Source organism: Cydia amplana, chromosome 10, assembly GCF_948474715.1.
Source record: "Cydia amplana chromosome 10, ilCydAmpl1.1, whole genome shotgun sequence".
NCBI lineage: Eukaryota > Metazoa > Arthropoda > Insecta > Lepidoptera > Tortricidae > Cydia > Cydia amplana.
Window position 1 is genome coordinate 3,539,756 of NC_086078.1, and position 23,307 is coordinate 3,563,062.

Below are 23,307 nucleotides of genomic sequence, written 5' to 3' on the forward strand. Positions count from 1 at the left end.
TTTATCACACTGTCACGTAGACAAGAACGACCATCATATCTGTGCTGATTTACTTAATTATATTATGTATTATTTTTGAATACAGAAACTTTTTTAATTACTTAAAGATACATTTATTTGTTTCTTTAATCAGTTAATCTTCTAGATTCCTGTGAAGTCACGCTACTGATTGTAAGTAGTGGTGTGCGGGTTGCGGGTTGGCGGTGATGTTAAAACGTCCGGAGAGTAGTAGCAAAAGGTGTTTATTGTATTACAATGTTCAATGTTAGAGTTCAAAATGTTAAATAAGTTAAGTCTAAAATGTTATAATGTTAGTAAAAATAGTGAATGTTAATTTCGAATGCACCCGGTCGCGATGGTCCCGAAAAGTACACTAAAAGTAGTTTTACTGTAAATTATTGAGTAATGCATCTTTTGCTGACTAGACGCACGCGCCGCACGAGGCTTGAAACGTGTTAAGGTGCATTGCACCGAACATCTTGACGGGGGCAAACGATGAGATGGGATGAGTTGCTAAGATATTTAAGTGATACAAGGATGATCAACAATGTTTCTAAATCTAAGTAATTATTTTCTAAACGATGTTTGTCGGAACACTGGCGAGCAACTTCTGTCCACTTGCTTCAATTCAATGTTTTCAAGTTTATCACACTTTTCCACTTTTTTCACATTTGCACTGCACTTATCACTATCACTGACGCTGCAATGACGTGCCAGCCCGCGGCGTCCGCGAGGGCTGCGCGTGCGCGGAGCGGGGGACGGCTCCTGTGCCTGGCCCTGCCCGGCGACACGTACTGGATCAGCTGCTCCTTGTGGTTCCGTAATTATCGATGGTGGTGCTACTTTGACCTTCCACTGGCAGCGCGTCTTTCGACTCGCATAAATAATTATCCCGATGATCACTACACCCCATAGGCAATATATAGCGGTATAGTGATGTATGTCATTTGAGGAGTAGTTGTCCAGAAGAGGTTGATTCTGTTTCATAGTGTTTATTTTGTCTCCTAAGTCCTTTAATTCTTTCTCATTGTATGGGCTATCGCTAGTGCTATTTTCGTAGTCAGATAATGTTATGTTTATAATGTGGTTTATAGGATCTATTTCCGGTGTTAGTATGTTTAGTTTCACATTAACTTTGCTTTGCATATTTTGATGCGTGTGAATAGTAAAGTTATCAGTTTTCACAACGCAATCCTCGTCTACGTTAATAATGCTCGTCTGGGATACCGTCTGAGACGTAACTTGACTCTTGCATAGCGTGCGCAAATGACACGCGTCACAACAGAAGTAAAGGTACAGAGCGCCTACCGCGAACCACGTTCGACGTGTTGCCTCTCTGTCGCACTTGTAAATTCGTACGTAAGTGTGACAGGGAGGTAACACGTCGAACGTGGTTCGCGGTAGGCCCTCTGGTTCAGTTTCGATAGACTTATCCATTTGTTTTGACAAGCAGCTGTGTTTACTTTGCATTGATAATTTTCATTTTTAATGCAGAGGTCTTTGTCGGAATTCATTTTGAAAACTGGAGTTTTGAGGTGGCACATATATGTTGTGACGTCTCGAGTAATGCATTGCTCTATTTCCTTATCCGTTATAGGCAAATAGGCATCCTTTCGTAAATTGATAGCTATGTATTTTTCTATAGGGATAATCGATATCATGTTTCTTCCTGTACTGTGTTGTATGGGTATAATGTTGTATAAGTCATAACTAACTCGGCTCACAAGTGGAATACGGATCTCTATAATCATGTATTGGTCAGTTATCTTGGCTTTAATAGTTAATAGGTGATAAATGTTTTGCAAATTGGTTTGAATGTTATCTATAGGTAACGATAAGTCGCTTACTAGTTGTCCGGATATTATGTTTAGTTCTCGTTGAAATTGTTTAGGGTCGATAATGTGTATGTTCATTTTTCCGTTATATATGTTTGTAAGAGTGTCTAGTAAATTATCCTGAATAACTCTTAAGTGATTTAGTAGGTTATTAGCGGCCATCGCTATCATGTTGAATTGCGCCATGCACTCTGCGGCGCTTACTTCTTTTTGCAATGCGGAAGTCCCTTGGTCTAAGCTAATCAAATGAGCGTGTATCAATTTATGTTGTTTTTCTATGGTATCTTTGTTTCTTAATAACACATTGTATTCGGCCTCCATTATTGATGTCTGGTTTTTCCAAAGGTTGACGAGGTGCTTCTCGTTGTTTTTGATTAGTCCAATGTCCTTTTGATATTGCTCTGCAAATCTATCATCCAGAACTCCAAACAGGGTATTTGCGAGATTTCCGACTCCGTTAACTAGGCCACGCCGTCTCCGGGTCTCTGGTTTCAACTGTTGACTCGATAAAATGCGGTTGTAGTGTTGTAATTCGTCATAAGAGTGACGTAGTTGCAATATAACGATACCACAGTGTGTTAATGTTTTGACTTGTTTACAAATGTTTTCTAGTTGAGTGTTATACTTTTTATAGGCCGTGATTCCTTCCCAATATGGGTTGAGGTCCTGGTACGCTACTAGCTTCCATTCATCTTTCACGAGTAGCATGTTTCCAATGTTATCGAAGTATAGACTTTGAGTTTTATTTACGTGAGTTACTTGAACGCAGCTTCCCAATGTTAACAATGACATGAGGTACATTAATGTCATAAATATTGTGGTTGCACATCCGAGCTTCTTGTTAGGTTTCTGTTTGTTCGTTTGTTGTTTAGGCTTGGATTCTTGTTTATCTTGCTGTTCGGTGTCCTTTGGTATTGGTAAGAGTGATAGTTTTATTACTGGGCGCTTTCGGAGTCCATTCTTTGTTTTCAGAGTAACAACTCGAACATACCCGTCTGGTCCGGCGTGAGTGTTTACGACCCTTCCGAGGGCCCACTTTCCTGCGGGTAGGTTGTCGTCGTGTATTACTACCATGTCATCTATTTCAAGATTCTTCTGAGGTGTGTTCCACTTCGGTCTGGCGGACAGTTGACTTAAATATTCGAATTTCCATTTTTTCCAAATATCTTTAACTATTTTTTGTGTTAGGTGCCATCTCGTTCTAGCGTCCTCTTCTGTTTCTATTACCGTGAGACCTGCTCGGCCTGTTAGGAAGTGTGCTGGAGTGAGAAAGTCAAGGTCCTCGATATCTTCAGTTAGTGGGCATAACGGCCTTGAATTCAAACAAGCCTCCAGTTGCGCTAAAATCGTAGAATATTCTTCGTACGTAAGTTTCTGTTCTCCTATTACTCTCTTTAAGTGATGTTTAAGACTTCGCACTGCCCTCTCCCAGAGGCCACCTGCGCTGGGCCACGACGGGGCATTGAAATGCCATTCAATCTCCATTTCTGTAATTTCCGAAAGAAAGCTGTTGTTAAAAATGTTCCGTAAGTCTTGCCATTGTTCTTGTAGAATGTTCTTAGAACCCACAAAATTTGTTCCGTTGTCAGAATACATGTGACGAGGAGTTCCTTTTCTGGCCGCCATTCTTCGTAAAGCAGCTAAGAATGCTGAGCTCGTTAGCTCAGTCACCAGTTCCAAATGAACAGCCTTGGTAACCATACACACGAAAATCGCAATGTATCCCTTCAATGTTTTTATGCCACGACCTTTGCTCGCCTTTATATCCACTGCTCCCGTATAATCCACCCCCGTATGATAAAAGGGTTTGGCGGGGTTGCACCTGGCTGCGGGTAAATCTCCCATGAGTTGAACTTGTTTCTTTCCCTCTTGTTTCCGGCACGTTACGCATTTGAGTAGCTCTCTTTTCACCGTGTTCATTCCTCCCATCACCCAATATTGTTCTTTAAGCTTAGCCATAGTGAGTCGGGCACCACCATGGAATGTTAGGAGATGTGCTTGTTCTATTAGCAATGTTGTCAATCGTGAATGTTTTGGGATGATTTTCGGAAATTTCATCTCGTATGGAATGTTAGCTTCGTTAAGTCTTCCTTTTGCCCGTAGAATGTTGTTTTCATCAATGTAAGGGTTTAGTTTCGAAAGATTACTTTTTGTTTCCACTCTGTCATGTTTACGTAAGTATTCTATGTCCGTTCCCATTTCTTCTGTTTGCACATGTTTTATTATTGTCAATTTAGCTTTCTGCAACTCCGGTAACGTGAGATATGTAGGTAAAGTGGCACGAGTCGGTGTCACTGCCCGGAGAATCCATGCGACGATTCTTATTATTTTTGCAATTGAGCTATGTTTATTTAATAAGTTGTTTATAATGTTGTCTTGGTTTTCCGACTGCGTCAGACAGAGGAGGGTACTGTTGTTAATGTTTGTTTGGGTTATGTCGTTTGAGCGGGGTTTTTTCTCTTCTTCGTTAGTGGTGTACTGTGGATGTTTTAAGTTATCGAAAGTAGGTTGAAATGTTAAGAGCCAGGATGGAGCTTGCCACCACAAAGTATGGTTTTTTAATTGAGATGCTGTGAGACCCCTGCTTGCTGCATCTGCTGGATTATCTGATGACTTAACGTACTTCCACTGGTCTGCGGGCATTACCTCTTTTATTTGTGTTACTCTGTTAGCCACAAATGGCTTCCAGCGGTTCGAGTCGCCTTGTAACCACCCAAGGACTATTTTTGAGTCAGTCCAGCCAAATGTTATCATTTCATGTTTGTTCAAGGAATGTTTAATCTTTTTCATGAGTCTTGTTAGCAAATGTGCACCACTAAGCTCGAGCCGGGCTAATGTTAATGTTTTCTTATGGGGCACAAGTTTTGTTTTTGCTGCCACCAATATTACTCTGGATTGTTGCGGTATTCTCGCATATACTACGCAAGCGTATGCTTCTATGGATGAGTCACAGAACTCACAGAATCCATGGAGTTCAATGACGTCGTTTTCTGTACACCCTAACCACCGTGTTATTTTGCATTCGTTGAGTTGTTCGATATCCCTTATCGTCTTTGACCATTCTGAGAGGAGTTCGTCAGAAATAGAGTCATCCCATTGAGTTTGTTCTTTCCATGCCTTTTGAAATAATATTTTGAGTTTTACTATGAATGGGGCGATCCAACCTAATGGATCGTACAGTTTGGAAATTTCGGATAAAAGTGTTCTTTTTGTTAGTTTCTCTTTAAGTTCGGGCATTTTACATTTGAATGTGAAGTTATCTTCGGTCGGGCTCCAGCATAAACCCAATGTTTTTGTAATGTCGTCCATCTTAAAGTTGAATACCATTTCTTCTCTACCCTGTTCTCTGTTTATGTACTCTAAGATTTCCTTGTTGTTTGACGACCACTTTCGTAAATTGAACCCTCCGGTTTTTAAAAGATTGTTTAAATCAGAGACTAACTTTTTCCCTTGTTCTAATGAATGTGCTCCATGTAACAGGTCATCCATGTAAAATGCTTCCTCGACTACTTTCGCTGCTTCCGGAAAATGTTCTCGTTCGTCGGCTGCTAGTCTTTTTAACGTCATCATCGCTATAAATGGTGCAGATTTTGTTCCGTATGTTAATGTTGTTAGTTGGTATGTTTGTAATGGTTTTTCAGGACTATCTCGCCAAATAATTTTCTGTAAATGTTGGTCAATCTCATTGACAAGTATTTGACGGTACATTTTCTCAATATCCGCCGTAAATGCGTACCTGTATTGTCTCCACTTTAACAAAAGTACTTGCAAGTCTTGCTGTAAATTGGGGCCTGTATACATCAGGTCATTTAAAGATCTCCCTGTAGATGTTTTGACTGAGGCATTGAACACGACCCTGTGTTTTGTAGTTGCTGACTCAGCACGTTCCACAATATGATGTGGTCATTTAAAGATCTCCCTGTAGATGTTTTGACTGAGGCATTGAACACGACCCTGTGTTTTGTAGTTGCTGACTCAGCACGTTCCACAATATGATGTGGCAAGTATGACTCTAATTCCGAACTTGTGCTTGCTGGTTTCATGTGCCCTAGGTCACTATATTCATCCATAAATTGTTTATAAGCTTCTGTTAACTTTTCTTGTTTTTGTAACTTCCTTTCCATGTTCTTGAACTGGGCGATCGCTCGGGTTCTTGACTCTCCAAGTTCTTCTTGAAATTGAGGTTTCATTGGAATGCGTACTTCATACCTTCCGTCGGGTCTCCTCTTCGTGTTTTCTTGATAATGTTTGATGCATTCCTGATCCTCTTGAGATAAATCTCCTTCTTCTGTAATTTCCTCTACCTCCCAAAATTGTTTGATGTCTTCTAAATTGTTAATTACTACGTTACAGTTGAAGGTACGAGCATTACCACTTATCATCCACCCTAGTTGAGTTTGCTGTAGCAGAGGCTGAGTATAGTCCTCTCCTTTAATCATTCCATCCATAATAATCTGATGGTAGACTTCGGCTCCAAGCAGTAAGTCTATGGGTCGCTTTACGTAGAATTGGGGATCGGCAAGATTTAGGTTCTGTATAACAGACCACGATGGCTTGGGGAATGTTCTGTTAGGTAAATCGTCCATGAGGTCTTTCACAATGAAAACTTCAACATAGAAAGCAAAATCGTTGTAAAGCGAAGCGCCTTCTATAATCCTTTTCCCTTTGTAGCTGTTTTGTTTCTTTCCAACACCGTTGAAAATCCCATTAAACTTCTCGCTCTTTAAATCTAATAGTTGTACGGCCTGCTGAGTCATAATCGACATTTGACTCCCTTGATCAATGAATGCTCTAAGTGTTGTATAAGTTCCATCACCAGCCTTAACCTTAATCAGGGCTGTTGCTAACAAAACCTCAGAGTCCTCGTTTGTAGGTAATTGCGAAATGTTTGTTGACTTGTTATTTTCCGTAATGATTCCATGTGCTGATGGTGTAGAAGTCGACGGCCCCGGTGCAGAGGTCGACGGCCCCGGTGCTGACGATAATGTTTTGACACACGCCTCATGTATCAGCGTATTATGTCGGCCAGTGCATTTGTGGCAAGTTTTTGTTGAGTTGCATTTATTGCCGTGGTGTGTAAAAAGACAGTTAATACATAGTGCCAATTTTTTAACTGTCTGATACCGTTTTTCTATAGGTAGTTGTAAAAATTGTCGACAATTGTAGATTCCATGTTGATTGTTACACATGGGACATTGGATGCCTGACACGTGCAATGTTTTACCTATTGTTGAAGCTCCGTAACTTTTATTGACCCCGTTGTTTGTGTAAGTAGAGTTAGGATACTGCCGGTTATTATGTTGTGTTTGAAATGTTCTTCGTTGGTTCGTATCGTAAATACTAGATGTGGCTGATTTTCCATATGTTTTAAGATAGACAGAGTCTTGTTTTCGGCGAGATGTTTCAAGGCTCGTAAACTTGCCTTCCATGAATTCCATGAATTCCTGCAGGACTGGTAGCGCTCGGGGGTTGGTTAACGATTCCACGTAGTCCATATGAGTTTCGGCATCGAGTTTCTGCGATAAGATATGTACTATTATGGGATCCCATGAGCTTATATCGACCCCTAGATTTTTTATCGCGTGTAAACACTCATTCGTCGTATCATGTAGTTTCTTTATCTGAGCTAAACTCTGGTGCTGCATGCTAGGGAGCCCAAATAGTATGCTCATGTGAGAGTTAAATATCAATTTAGTGTTATTGTATCGATTGTTAAGAATGTCCCAGCAAACTACATAATTATCTGAACTTATCTGAAGATGTTGAATTAGACGCTCTGCTTCTCCTTTTACTTTTGACTTCAAAAACTGCATTTTTTGAGCGTTTGATAATGCAGTATTGTTATGGATGGCTTCACAAAATAAGTCTTTGAATGAAACCCAAGTGTTGTAATTTCCATGAAACGTTGGTATATCTAACTTAGGTGTCGATTTTTCACGATGCGCCACTGACCAAATCTTCTTATTTATTTATTTTTTCAAACTGTTAAATGTTTCCTCATGAGCGTTAAATGACGTTTCGTATTCGATGTTTGTTTCCGTACCCTCACTCTCTAACTCCCAATGAAGTGTATCTATCGCTGTCCAACGAGCTTGTAAGGACTTGAGCGCGTCTTCTAGCTCCCATTTATCTGTTAGTGTGTCGACCTCTATACTTCTTACTGTTCTTACAAAAGCCTTCATGTTAGCTAACTGTTTCCGATACATTTCGTCATGTTTACTAGATGTTCCCGAATTTGTTTTAAATTGATGGTTGCCTAAATAAGCATCTTGCGTAGGCTCTCGTACTGCTTCACGCTCTTTAGGGATGGCACCTCCCTGAGTTTGATCCCTTTTATCGTCGTTATCTTCTACGGCCCAAGAAGGTGCTCCCGCTGTTAAGTGTCGCACTACCTGAGACGAAGGTTCTGGCGCTAGCGCCTGATAACCCGCGCTTAAAACAGAATTAAGCACCGAATAAGTCTGTTTTGCACTTTCATAAGTACGGTTCGCATAGTAGGGATGAGACTGACTCTCGATCATTCCTATCTGTTCATGATTAAATTCAAATTCTCGCCACAAGCTACTCAATTGTTCTAACCGTTTCTTAAAATATTCGGGCTTCGTCTTTCTCTCTGCACTATCTTTCTTAAAGTTAGTAAGCATAGACTCAATGGTGCGCTGAATTTCCTCTTGACGGATCACGCTCGCCATCTTGATGTTTTGTTTGTTAGTAAAATAGGAAAGATCTTACTTGAGAATCTTCTATGTATGTCGTTACTGAACACTCCTGCCTCGGCTCGCTGCTGTTGTTGTTGGCTACGCCTTTCCTTCAGTCACCGCTCACCCACAAAATGTTCACCAGTTCAATCACTTCACTCACTACTTTAAATTAATTTTATAGCGCGCGAAATCCGGTTCGAAGGACCAATGTGCGGGTTGCGGGTTGGCGGTGATGTTAAAACGTCCGGAGAGTAGTAGCAAAAGGTGTTTATTGTATTACAATGTTCAATGTTAGAGTTCAAAATGTTAAATAAGTTAAGTCTAAAATGTTATAATGTTAGTAAAAATAGTGAATGTTAATTTCGAATGCACCCGGTCGCGATGGTCCCGAAAAGTACACTAAAAGTAGTTTTACTGTAAATTATTGAGTAATGCATCTTTTGCTGACTAGACGCACGCGCCGCACGAGGCTTGAAACGTGTTAAGGTGCATTGCACCGAACAAGTGGTATCGTCAGGTGTGGCGTACTCCGCGATTTCGTCGCTTTGCTACAGGTAGCTAAAAGTACATCCGTTCCACACCAATTTTGGTGGCTAGCCATAAGCCGCGCGTGGCGCTATCGCCACTTAGCGGCCATATCTGTGCTGATCGTACCAGACGCGTTTTGTTAGAGAGTGAGTCTTCTGTACCTAGTACAATTATTTATTCAGTGGTATCGTTTCCAATAAAAGTTCCTTGCGTGTATTTCACGGGCGATTGCGTCAGACATGCTACGGATACGGATATGATGGAATTGTCTATGTTTATGGTGCGTTATAATTCATATTGGGGAAGTTATCGCGTTCACGATTTATGAGGTTAATGTAGGTACGTTGTACATCTCTATTGGAGTTAGGAATAATATTGCTTTGTTTCTAAGTGACTTAAAAAAGTTATGTATATACATACGACATACGATGGTGTTATTACTATTTTATGAGTATTCAGTATTGTATATTATATAATCAGCGGTAATCCCTAAATTACTTAGTTATAATTATTAATTAATATTATAGTTAAAATTTATTACCTTTACTTTATAACTACCATTAAATATATTTAAGTTTAAGAATACGTGCCTATCACCAAAACAATCGTCAATATTGTATTAAACCCATAACAAATTGTTGAATTGGAATCGACCTCCATGTCGGATCCCCTTTTTCGCGGAAAAGCAGCATTTCGCGAGTTTTCTCCGAACTCGTGCAGCCCGGGACTTACTAATGAGTTTCTCGAAGACAATTAACTTCCTGTCCAAATCCCTAATAATGAAATGACCCCGTGGATAAATCCACGTAAAATTCATTTACAATACTAATAGAAACCTCGTATCTATCATTAGTTTAGATCGTATGTTTTTTTAAAGTTATTTTGATGTGTAAATCTGTAAATCTGACATATAATAAAGTTTATAGAAATCTGTTAAACATTTTGAAGAACTAAATAAATAATCATAAAAAGTTCCCCCCAGATTGTTAACATAAAACTGTTTACATCAAGACAAAGCCTTTGCCTTGATGTAAACAGCCTACCTACTAAGAATTTTTGCTACAATCGGTCGTTCAATGAACCTAATTTAACGGTTCCTAGCACAATCAGGCTATAACATAGGGCTACATTTTTGGAGAACTCAGCTAGTTTTATCATAAACATGAGGTCATCATTCGATAATTTACATACTTAGATAGCTACTGTAGGTAAGTACCTACTACAGAACACTAAACTAATCTTACTAGCGAACTCTTTTGAGTTAGCTACATCGTCCAAATATTTTTGATTGACAAAGAAATTTTTCAGTTTATTTAATACCTATTACAATTATGCGAAACGTACGAGGGGTGGCTGGAAAGTGCGCGGTCTTAGAAAAAAAAAATGAAAGAGATTATTAAAGTAAATGTTAATTATTAATCGTTAATAATCGTTAGTAATGGCACGTAATTAAATGGCGGCAATATTTAAACTGCCAAAGAGGCGGGGAACTAAATAGCATACCTAGTTTTTTTTTAATTTTCTTTCTAGCTTAAGCCGCGAATATTTTAGCCTCGGCTCGTATATAAAAAAATGGTACCATGGTTTTTTATGATAAGTGTAGAAGAAAAATTAGTTAGGTTAGTTAAGGTCGTATCGGTCTGGAAATACAGCGGGCGACAGCTAAAAAAGGTGTTAACTAATATGCTTAGCTTCAACTAAATTAGTCAGATAAGTTTATCGTAAGCCAATAAATCACAATTTGTACCCTTTATTCATGCAACAACAGATAAAATTATAATCTAAAATTAAAAATAAACTAAGTAGGTACTTATAATAAAATTAAAAACTAAACTAATCTAAATTAAAAATCATCTAAATAAGGCCCCCGCGGCATTGTGCCAAAGATGCTGGCAGCATTCCCTCGCTGAATGGCAATACTTATGCGCTGCGAGAGAAAGCTGCCAGCTCTCTGGTCAAATAATAAATCACATATGACACTTGTAATTCATATCTGCTACAGACTGTTCTAGCGTAACACAGAATGACGTACGGTTATTTTTAATAGGCAACCATAATATAAATCCAGAAGCCGATTCCCGTTCACAGACAATATAAATATTTGGTTACGGCCGACCCGAACATAAAAATGACGCATGCCTTTACAAGACAACCGGAATTATACGAAATTGGGTAATTTTTCCTGAGTTTAATCCCGTTTCAAACATTTCGTTAAATTTGAAATATTTTTATTGACTGGGGTTGGTGGGTGGACGTCATCTTTTGTTTGGATTGCCTTTTGCTAAGTGTGCGAGAGAGACAAAAACAGTGACAAACAAATTTATTGAATATTATTTTTAAATCACAATCTTTGACAACCCAAATATTTTTCATAAAGCAAAATTATAACAGTTTTAGTCATTTTTCATAAAACAAAAGTAAATACATAAAAGTTGACCCCTGAAGTTAAATTGCGATGCTTAAAGGGCAAGACATGTATTCCAAATGCATACCGAAAGCGGGCGAGCTTAACGACTAGAAACGCGTTAACCCGGACCTCTCATTTGAGATGAAAATACATATATGAAAATATCGTCTAAACTTAGTCCTTCCTATAGGATGATACGAGTCTTCAAATGACATCATTATACATTTAAGAGTAAGTAAAACTTTTTTTCGTCGATGCGATTCATATGTAGGTAGGTACCTACATGTAAATCGCATCGACAGCTTGTTGGTGGCAAACTGCAGGGGACCGATTGCTCGGCAGTCGAATTACAAACAAATTATGACTAAGGAAAATGTGGACAAACAATACATTATGACTTAAAGGAGCCCACTGATTATAAGTCCGCCGGACGACATCAGCCTGTCAGTTAGAACAAAAAGTTGACAGTTCCGAACAACTGACAGGCTGATATCGTCCGGTACTTTTTGGGAAACAATAGAGACCCCTAACAGATACATTTAGGTAAGTATATTCCTAGCTAAAAGCTACTTGGCGCCCCACCCTTGATCTGTATGCAATCGGAATGATGCTCCAGTTGTTTATGACACATTAAATATTTTGCTTCAAACTTCAGCCGAACGTCGCTCCGGAGACGTTTTAAGGCTTTGAGTTAAAATGTGTCTTGGGACTGGGCTATTGCGAGTTCTAAAATATGAAATATATTTTGGGGTGAAATTGTTTTTGCTCAGTACCTATGCAATACTTGTACATAAGCACATTATGTAACGACCAATAGCATAAAGATAAACTGTTTTGTTGAAAATAATAAAATCTATATCGATTTAATAATGACAATATCTGGGAGACCGAGCTTTGCTCGGAAAACATATAAAAACTCAAAAATGCGCGTTTTCCCAGAGATAAAACCTAGCTAGATCGATTTTGCGCCCCCGAAAACCCCTATATATTTAGCAAATTTCATCGAAATCGTTAGAGCCGTTCCCGAAATCCCCGAAATATATATACATATAAATAAATAAATATACAAGAATTGCTCGTTTAAAGGTATAAGATTCAGATTTCGAATATCTCTGAAAAACAAAAAAATATATAGGCAATCTAAACTAATTAAGTCATGAATCTAGTATTAAACTGGATTGGGTATGAGTGGTGGGGATAACTGACAGAACGGGATAGTCTTATGTATCTTTCAGTAGGAGTAGCAGCGAAAGCGCTATTTTTGTTTGTCCTTGTCACAGTCTCACATTTCTTTTTATTCCCCACCATAAATTAGTATGGATTATGGTGGGCAACAAATAAATTCGACCAATCATAGTGTCGCATTGCGTATGTTTTGTCCCTCACGGAGGCACGCGTAGACCACTTCTATAGGATGCTATACCTTCTATGCATTAAGTAGTCGAAATGACGATGACGTAACTAAACGTTGAGTGTGTGAGCAAATGCCGCATTGGCGGTCATGCGTCATAGAGAATATCTAATAATTATGAATGTAGATAAAACAGTGTATGTAATCTACATATTTCGGCATACCTAATGCCTTTCATTATATAGCTGTCACATAAACAATTTTTTTAAACTTGTAATAAGAACAAAACTGCAAACTTCAAATTGACCGAGTTACCTTACACAAAGTCCGAGTTTCAGCTAACAATTCCACTGTGCTTCGGGCTCTGAACTTATGCGGTCCAAAGGTTACGAAAACACATTTAACATTGACGGTGAAATGCAAGAAAACTTCTGTGGTAAGTTTCATGAAAGCTGCCAACTCATAAGCACCTAAAATCACGGACTGTACCTAATAGGGTATTTGACTACTAGTCAAATCAGTTCCTTTTTTCGAACTGTCAAAACGATTTTACTACTATGGGATTTATATGAAACTGGTAGCATGTGACGTCACGGTCAAATAACCTACTCTTTATAGTTTTATACGGGTTTTAAAATATAAATTGTGTCTAAAAATAACTGCTGTCTACGTTTCTCTATCTTCTGGTTCTATATTTCATGCATGGTGTAAAATAATTTAATTTAAATACAATCAAATACCCTATTGCAGATGCAGACAAGAGTCCTTATAAGTACTTAAAGTTAACGATGATTAAAAATACACACTATTAATATTATCATTCCTACAATAGCTAGTACAATTTTATTAATGAATTATGGCTCGAAGTAGAAACATCATTGTTTCGTAGACCATTATTCTTACAACATCGTCATGTCACGATCATTCGTCATATGTCACCTGGTCGTTTTATAACAACCAATGTTGCTTTACTTATAGTTCACGTTGCAAAGTATGCGACACGTTAGAATGATAACTATTAATTGAATTGAATTGAATTGAATTATCATATTTTATTCACAAGAACATATGGTACATGGGATGTTACAATAAAGACACTGAACCTTAATACATTCGGCCGTTAGGCATGAGAAAATTAGAGTTGGTTTAACCTAGTTAACTACTTATTCTAGTGCATGCATATTATTTATTACTTATTCAAAAATTAATTAATTGTTCAAAAATTCTGATTCTTAGGTATTTTATTATTATATCATCATCTTCCTCGCGTTGTCCCGGCATTTTGCCACGGCTTATGGGAGCCTGGGGTCCGCTTGGCAACTAATCCCAGTAATTGGCGTGGGCACTAGTTTTACGAAAGCGACTGCCATCTGACCTTCCAACCCAGAGGGTAAACTAGGCCCGTATTGGGATTAGTCCGGTTTCCTCACGATGTCAAATGATATTTCGTCCATAAGTTCCGAAAAACTCATTGGTACGAGCCGGGGTTCGAACCCGCTCGGATTGCAAGTCGCACGCTCTTACCGCTAGGCCACCAGCGCATATTTTTAGCGTGCATATTTTTTTTAGCGCGTATTTTATTATTATATATAGGAGGCAAAAGAACAGACAAATTGCTAGAATGTAAGCAATTAATTTCGCCCATTGACATCTGACTCATCCTTTTCTTTTGGGTGCTAGTACTAGTGTAAGACAAAGATAGTATGATTATTTCTGTCTATGTTTGAAATGAGACAAACTATAAATATATTTTTAGAACATTGGCTAGTACCTACCTAAAGATGTTTGTAAACTTGAACTCGACTGTACAATTAGCACAATTATATAAGTCTGATAACAAAACGATTGCATAGCAACCGGCAATGCAATATAATCATATTAGCGTCATCCACTACACCGCTTTTAGTCAATTAGCAAATTACTACGCCGCAATAACTTTTAAGGATATTGAAGCAATTTCGCCGCGCAAAGCTAATTTAAGAAAGGTCGTATCGTTTAACTAATTTCATAATGACTTGTGACGTTTTGACCGAGCACTGGATACGTTATTTTATTACTTGAGAATTAGCTAAACACTAACGTTTTCGTACATAATGTTGGCTTTTACTTTGAAATCCTGGGTAACGGACGCTCAGAGTATTCTGTGATGCAAAAACCTGCTCCATTTCATTAGATTGAGGATAAACTTACCTACTATATAGGGTATTTGACTGATGTATTTAAAATAAATTATTTTACACCATGCATAAAATAAAGCACCAGAAGATTAAAGAGAAAAGTAGACGTCAGTTATTTTTAGACACGATTTATATTTTAAAACCCGTATAAAACTATAAAGAGTAGGTAATTTGATTGTAACGTCACATGCTGGTGTTTCATAAACTCCATAGTAGCAAAATCGTTTTGACAGTTCGAAAAAAGAAACTGATTTGACCAGTTGTCAAATACCCTGTTATGCAAGTTTTGAGAAACGCATAATAATATGTTCGGATTCGAAAATATCATTGTATTCCTAAACTCGAGACGACGACGATCTTTTCGGTGGCAAACAAGCGATTTTCATTATAAAAAAAAGTCTTGAACCAGGAAATATTATTTGTTTCAAGATCTTTTCGAATTTCAATATAGGCAACGAGTCTAAGAAATAAGAATGTCTTGTACTATAGTAGGTAGATCTTAGGCTAGAACTACATTCATGTACCTATCTAATAAAAAAACAACGGGTTGCACACAGGGAGTGCCGATAGAAGTGAAAACTCACCTCACTTTGTTACCGACGCCCGGTAACACTATACATACGTTTAGCGGAGGTATTCTATTTATTTATTATATATTATTATCATTCTCAAATAAGATCACACTTTTTCATTTACATGTTTATTTACATACTGCCATGACAAGGTCAAATTATTTGAACATAGGTAAAGAGTGTGTAAAAAGGTAAGTATAGGTTTACAAAAGGAGTCTGCAACATAAATGTCAAATAACATTGAGTTTTTCTTTATTGATTTAAATGCCATCTAAATTATGAGTGGCCACCTTACGCTGTCTCAAGTTTATCATTTTTTCCCCACCTCAAAAAGTACCCAGCGCCGCTAAAGAAGTTTTCACTTCAAAAATACAGTATCCTCGTCATAATCCAAGAAATAAAATTCTTGTCACAAGACTATCAATCTTGACTTTTGAGAATTTAACATTCTTGAACCGTTAGTAAGATTATTTTAGTCCAAGGTATTTTGCATCAAGATATATCAGTTGAGACATATCTGGTTCTTGTTTCAATTTCTTTTCAGTGTACAGTCAGCTGCAGAGAAAAAGTACCACCCCTGCATAGAATGGTACACATTCACATTTGAATGTATTAACAATCATAGACATTCAACATCTGAAATCAGATGTATCTGTATCAGTGGCCCTTAAATGTGTGTATACGGCAAAGTTTGTGATAGTTGTCTGCAACGTTCAGATAGTTGCCAGAGATGCTCCCGCCGGCAGATGTTTCTAACCTGGCCATGAGGCATTAATACTTTGACTATTATACCCGTAAAGTTTATTACTCTCAATTTCTCATGATCATACAGATAACTTTATATGGGTGCTATCGTTGTGAACTGCCAGGCAACGAATGCAAAAGGCCCATAGATAGGTAAATAACTTTAAAAAACCGGTCAAGTGCGATTCGGACTAGCCAGAGGGCGCTCTGGAAGGGTTCCGTACCTTTACGCAAAAAATGGCAATAAAATCACGTTTGCTATATGGGAGCCCCACTTACATATTTATTTTGTTTTTAGTATTTGTTGTTATAGCGGCAACAAAAATACATCATCAGTGAAAATTTCAATTGTCAGACAGACGGACGGACAGCGGAGTCTTAGTAATTGGGTCCCGTTTTTACCATTTAGGGACACGGAACCCTAAAATATTAAAAATATTATAAAAATATATATTCAGTCACTATTCAGTCAACTTTTATTACTAACTATTACCCATTCCACACATATTTTTTCAAGATGGCGATGGCGTCAGCCACCCACCGAGGGGGTATTTATGAATGCTTACTTTACTCTCACAAAACTAGCCACTTCATTATTGATAAGTTCCACAACTCCGACGTTTGTTACTCAAGTAAGTTTCTCCTGTCGCTGCGCGTTTTCGTTATTGTAACTAAGTCTGTAGTTTGCGAACTTTTCTGTATAGTTTCCGACATTAGCCAGAATTCGGTTAAGCAAGCTAGTACGTGAATACAAAGAAAGAACTGATAAGAATGCGAGGAAAAGTTTGTAATGGAAAATAAATATTACTCAGTGAGGATAAAATACAATACGGATTACGGATCGAACAAAGGCGAATGATAGAGGACCTTAAAAGTAATCAATTTGTTCTTGGTAAACCATGCGAACTTTTGCGATTAGGTACCCTAATCGAAAACGGAATTGTTGCTTGAGTGCAAGTTGTACAATTTATTCAGAAAAAAGCTCGTAAAACGATAACATCATCACAGGCCTTTGCGTCTATTGCAAACGATTTATATGCATTGCTGTTTAGACAACGGGTTTGATGACTGCGGAGGCCGATGCGTGAGCGGCACGACCTCCCACATTTTTGGCAGAGAAAGCTCATGCCACCTGAGGTTTGCTTTCTGCGACACCTTCTGCTATCTAAAGCATTAAACCAGGCTTGGTCGCATAGCCTTCTCCCCTCCACAACATGCTTGCGCCATCCATCACGGTCTTCAGCTAAGGTTTCCCAGGCATTGTGGTCAATTTCATACGCTGACATGTCTCGCTTAAAAACACAGTATTTAAAGAGCAGCATCGGTCTTACAACGTTCCTTTTAGCATACGTAACTGCACCCAGCAAGACACGTCGAAGTATTCTAGAGGGTTCCATCCGATGCACATGCCCCAGCCACTGCAAGCGTCTCTGTTTGCGAACGATAACAACATCTGTCATATTTTATTATAACATCATGCACACCCGTTCGCACCTGATTCCGGTAAAAACGGCTACAGTTGAAAACGTATCAAGTTAGAGTTTACGTAAGACCCGAGTCCGCAAGCCAGCGGTGAATATAGTTGGAATCTGCCAAGTCCTGTCGCAGGTGGCTTCACAAAAATCGATCGGCATAGTCGGCGAATACATGAATAAACTTGCGCGTATTGGGAAAAGTTTTAGCGCTAGTTTATAGTAAATGCAGTGTTTCGTATGCAATGTGCTGCAGTTACTATCATAAATATGCACAGCTGATATATGTAATATAATTAGTGAGCTGTATTTTGATTTTACAATTTGTTACTTTTGATATTTCAGTGCATTTCGCGCATAACGAATTCCGCTTATTATTTAATATTGTTTTAGTCCTACTGATACCTCAAATTTATCTCTTTGTCACAAAGTTTTATTTTGCTTACTGTTTGATTCATCATCTAAACGGCAAATGGTGGACACTTTTTTCCGTTTAGGTATATAGTGAAAGTAATATAAAACTATATCACTTTGTTGAGGAAACAGTATTAGGACTACATTAAATCATAATACTGAATTATACAGAAAGGACCCAAGTTCTCAAACAGCCTTATTTATGAACAAAAGAGTTATAAACGCTTAAGACACTACCTGAATTACCTACGTATACAAAACTCAGTTCCATCAAACGGCGTTAATTGTACTCTGACCGTGACTTTAAAATCGTGTTTTCCCGAAAACAGTTTGAAACTCATTAAATTCTGGGAGTAACTTCGCTACTAAGTTTTTGTCTCTGTTCTTAGAAACGAAATTACGTTTGTCAAACAGATGCTGAGAAAAAGCGCCTATTGAGTTTATTTTACGACGTAAATTAGGTATATTTTATAACTTATGAATCTCTCCTGCATCAACATACATACATAATATATCTCTCTTTGACCCAATGGTTGACTGTTAGATGAGCGTATCTTTTATTTTTTTGCCATGCATTTTTATACATTTTAAGGTCCTAAAATTTCCATACATTTTTCAAACTGCTTTTTGTTACCGCCATACAAAGGAAATAATAACACAATAGGAAAAAAAGTCAAAGGCAATTTTTATCCCATTAGGATCGAAATAGCTCGTGATTCTTCACATTTAATACCTTGACTGTACTTGGAACTAACTATTTGTAAATGCTAAAATAAAAATTATCGATTGCTTATTAACATCAATTAATTTTAATCTTTCAGTTCGAGGGGGCTTTCTAAGTATTATCGTTTTATTTTGCAAAAAGCTTTCGTTCCCATTAACGAGATTTAAGGTATTATTTTCGGTCAGCACTTACTAATTGTAAAATACCAATTAGCAAGCTTAATAGTGAAATTTTAACGATGAAATTATTTTGCTAAAGACTAAGTACTTGAATTCACGGTACTTTAGTACATCATCCCGGACCCGTATTAAAATAACAACGTTAAAAGAAATATGGGAATGAATAATACATTAAAATAAAAAATTTACTTCGTGATACAAATTTAAATAACATATTTGTTTCAGGGATGTTGCGGATGCCGATTTTTTGACATCCGCGGATGCGGATGCGGATGCGGATTTTTAAAGGCTCACATCCGCGGATGCGGATGCGGATGTCAAGATAGGTACATAAGAAACGTCAAATATTACATTTTAGTGATTTATATTTCAAAAAACCGGCCAAGTGCGAGTCGGGCTCGCGTTCCAAGGGCTCCGTACATTAAGTCCCACTCACGCTTGACTGCTAATTTCTAATAGGTTTTTTTGGCTAACGACTAAATTACCTAGCAGTCTAGTACTTACGCCGATGTTAAGACGTTCCTGTACCGACCTGTTCCACATCCGCATCCGCATTAAATCCGCATCGATTTTATGCGGATGCGGATGCAGATGCGGATGTTGAAAATAATGCGGAAGTTCCGCGGTTGCGGATGCGGATGCGGATATTCGCAACATCCCTGATTTGTTTACTGATGACCTACTAAGGACGACTTACGCCTATAACGGTCCGGGTCTTATTACAGAGGCGTCCGACACATGATTTCTATCATAGGTGATCGGCGGTGATGACGTGATGATTTCTATAGAAAACGAAGTGTCGGACGCCTGGGCCCGGGCCTGGACCGTTCTAGCGTGAGTCTTCCTTTATATATTCTACCTCTTGGATCGTGTTTGTTGTTTTGGAAACCCCTATTCTTCCTCTTTCTTCCCTTTTACCTCTTTATTATGAGATATATGAGATTTGAAAAACGTCAATATTTGTTTCCTTATGTACAGTTTGTTATGTTATGAACAATTATTTGCATAGCTGTAAACATTCCAATACTACAACATTTAATATTTTTTTCTACTCCCGTACTTTTATTTGTCATTTAAAGGGTCGTGCACACACCTTTAAACCCCTACCTTATAGTTGTCAAGACAAGTCTTTAGTCTATGCCCTAAAAAGAATTTGTGCTTACACGCAGTATCTTTTTGGCGATTTTACGATACTTCGTGTAATGACCACTTAAAAAATATTGAATGAAATACAGTGTTACCAACCGTATTTTAAATGCCATCTCTGACAAATAAGTGATCCATAGACATGATTTTTTATTGATTTCATTCATTCATTCTTTTCCCGCCCGTATCCTCCATTTTTGCTACTTCTTGAATTAAAAATATTTGTTATTTACAATTTTATTTCAACGTAGGTAAGTGCTTGGTCGTAGAAAACGTATTGTATGCAACGTTGTTTAACTGAGTCAAAAAATACTCGTGGCGTCTTTATTAACAATTTTCGGCTTCGCCTCAAATTGTTACTCACGCCACTCGCCTTTTTTGAGCTCTCTTAAACAACGGTTGCATAAAATACTATAAACTATATGGGTATAACGTCTTTTGCAGTACATATATGGTGCTACTTTCCCGCACTAGTGCGTAAGTAAGCACTTTTCGTTGCTATGTCAAATATTTAAAGGGGCATATGTACTGTAAAACGTTGTACGATACACGTGCAAATAGGGAATTTGCAACTCGTGTCGATTTAAAACACTCCACTCGTTTCGAATTTCCTCTTTTCCACACTTTTTTTATCGTAAATAACTATTAATACATAATTCATTATGTTTTGAAATGTGAAACCTCGAACTCGAAAAATCCCTATTAACTCACTGTTAACTTGTTATTATCAAGTTTCACAATAAGTTGGCTTGAAATTTGTGGGTTTTCGGGAACTCATTGTTGGCAGAAAAGTCAGGGAAGTTATAATTGGCCAAGTTGGATCCGATGGGCTCTGGCTGTAGGCTGTTTCAAAAGTTAATGACACCCATATAACACTCGTATCGGTCTATAATGTAATTGTTATATTCTACTTATATTCTGTTTTTGTGGAATAATTTCATCATCATCTTCCTCGCGTTGTCCCGGCATTTTGCCACGGCTCATGGGAGCCTGGGGTCCGCTTGGCAGCCAATCCCAGGAATTGGCGTGGGCATTAGTTTTTACGAAAGCGACTGCCATCTGACCTTCCAATCCAGAGGGTAAACTAGGTATTGGGATTAGTCCGGTTTCCTCACGATGTTTTCCTTCACCGAAAAGCGACTGGTAAATATTAAATGATATTTCGTACATAAGTTCCGAAAAACTCATTGGTACGAGCCGGGGTTCGAACCCGCGACCTCCGGATTGCATGTCGCACGCTCTTACCGCTAGGCCACCAGCGCTTTTTTGTGGAATAATTTCATATAGGTAATAAATATTAGGCAGTAGTTTGAGATTTTATCCTCCATTTTAATGCAGTTACCAATAAGGGAAGGAAAGTAAAACACCTAAGACACTCGTATTTGTAGACACTATAATAGACAGCAGTTTGTTATATATTCACTGTTTACCTATTAACTTACATTTATAGACGCGTACTACTTTATATTTATCGCGATATTTATTTTATTACCTTTATTTACCAACATTCAATAAATGTGAGTTATATGTGTTCAAAACGCAAAAGTTTTAAATATTATATTCACTGTTTTTAGGCAATGTTTGGCATGTAAGCCCTAAAGCTCTAAATTGGAAATATAAATTAAATTAAAAAAAAGTGGTAGGTACGAGTATGTTGATAGGTACGTATATATAACTAAGTATATGCCGATTTAAAGTAGACCATCATTATTACTATCAAGTGCCACTGCCACTTAATTAAATGAGGTTGTGACATTGTTTTCATTTATAAAAATTGTTGGAACACAATTACCTAGTGGAGTGCAAAGTAGGCACAGTAGGTATTTTATGTAAGGAAATAAATGATTAGCTGCGCAAGCGTAAGTACTTGTGGTTCATTTCTTAACGTATATGTGGCGTTATCTATGAAAAGGGACCTTATTGTCGATGGCGCTTACGCCATTATTAACGATGCGATATAAATACAATGACGCGCGACACTGTGCGGCGTAAGCGCCATCGACAATAAGGTCCCTCTTCATAGATAATGCCCCATATATGTATCTAGTTCAAAGCGCTGGCAATCAATAATCGTTGCTCCAAACATTTCTTTCATCTTTGTACTTACTTGTCAACTGAGTGTGACATTCTGTCAATAGACTTCCAAGGTGACAAGCCTGTGGTGCTACAACGCAGGTATTTCGTTTATTTTCAATCGGAATTCCAACTTTCTAGGAGCTGTAGCTCGAAATCGCATAGTTTAGGAGCGAATTGAAGAATGCCTTTTGGCAGCTGGAAACTTTTGTGTTGTAGAAATGGGAAAGCGTGTTAGAAATAGCGGAGTTCGTACCGAAATGGTAGAAATACACACAAAGGATACCTGTCCAGACAGCAACCAAATATGTTGTTGTAACTGTTTCGTGTAAAGATAAGATAAGATAAAGATAAAAGATAGTTTATTCAAGTAGGCATAATTACATAGCGCTTATGAACGTCAAATAAAGCTAGGTAGACCGGCTCCAACCCTACACCTCTGCCCCGAGAAGATTTAAATCCCCCCTCAATTGGAGGAGGGTATCCCAATATGGGACCTGTACCTGTACTTTTACGTTATTAAATAATGCTATTGTAAATGACATGACATGCGACAATGAGGTACCTATACTTGCAGAAGAAATCATTAGCCCCTATATTATTGGCATTACTAAATGAAGGAAAAAAAATAACACGTGGCTTAAAACACCACAGCCTTATCGACCTGAATTTTTTGCGTTTTGTTCATAAAATTATTATAGGAACGTTCAGATTACACAAATTCACTAAGTCCCACGGTAAGCTCAGGAAGGTTTGTGATGTTGGTACTCAGAAAACGATATATAATGCATAAACAGAAAATAGGTATCCATGACTCGAGAATACATATCTGTGCTCATCACACAAATAATTTAAACGCCCTTAGGCATCTGCTTTATAGCTCCTCTACACGATGGGCCAGCGCCGGCCACTCCAAGGGACGCAGCCATGCGGTAGAATGAGATAGCAATATCACTGGCTCCTTCTAACGCATAAATGCGTCCC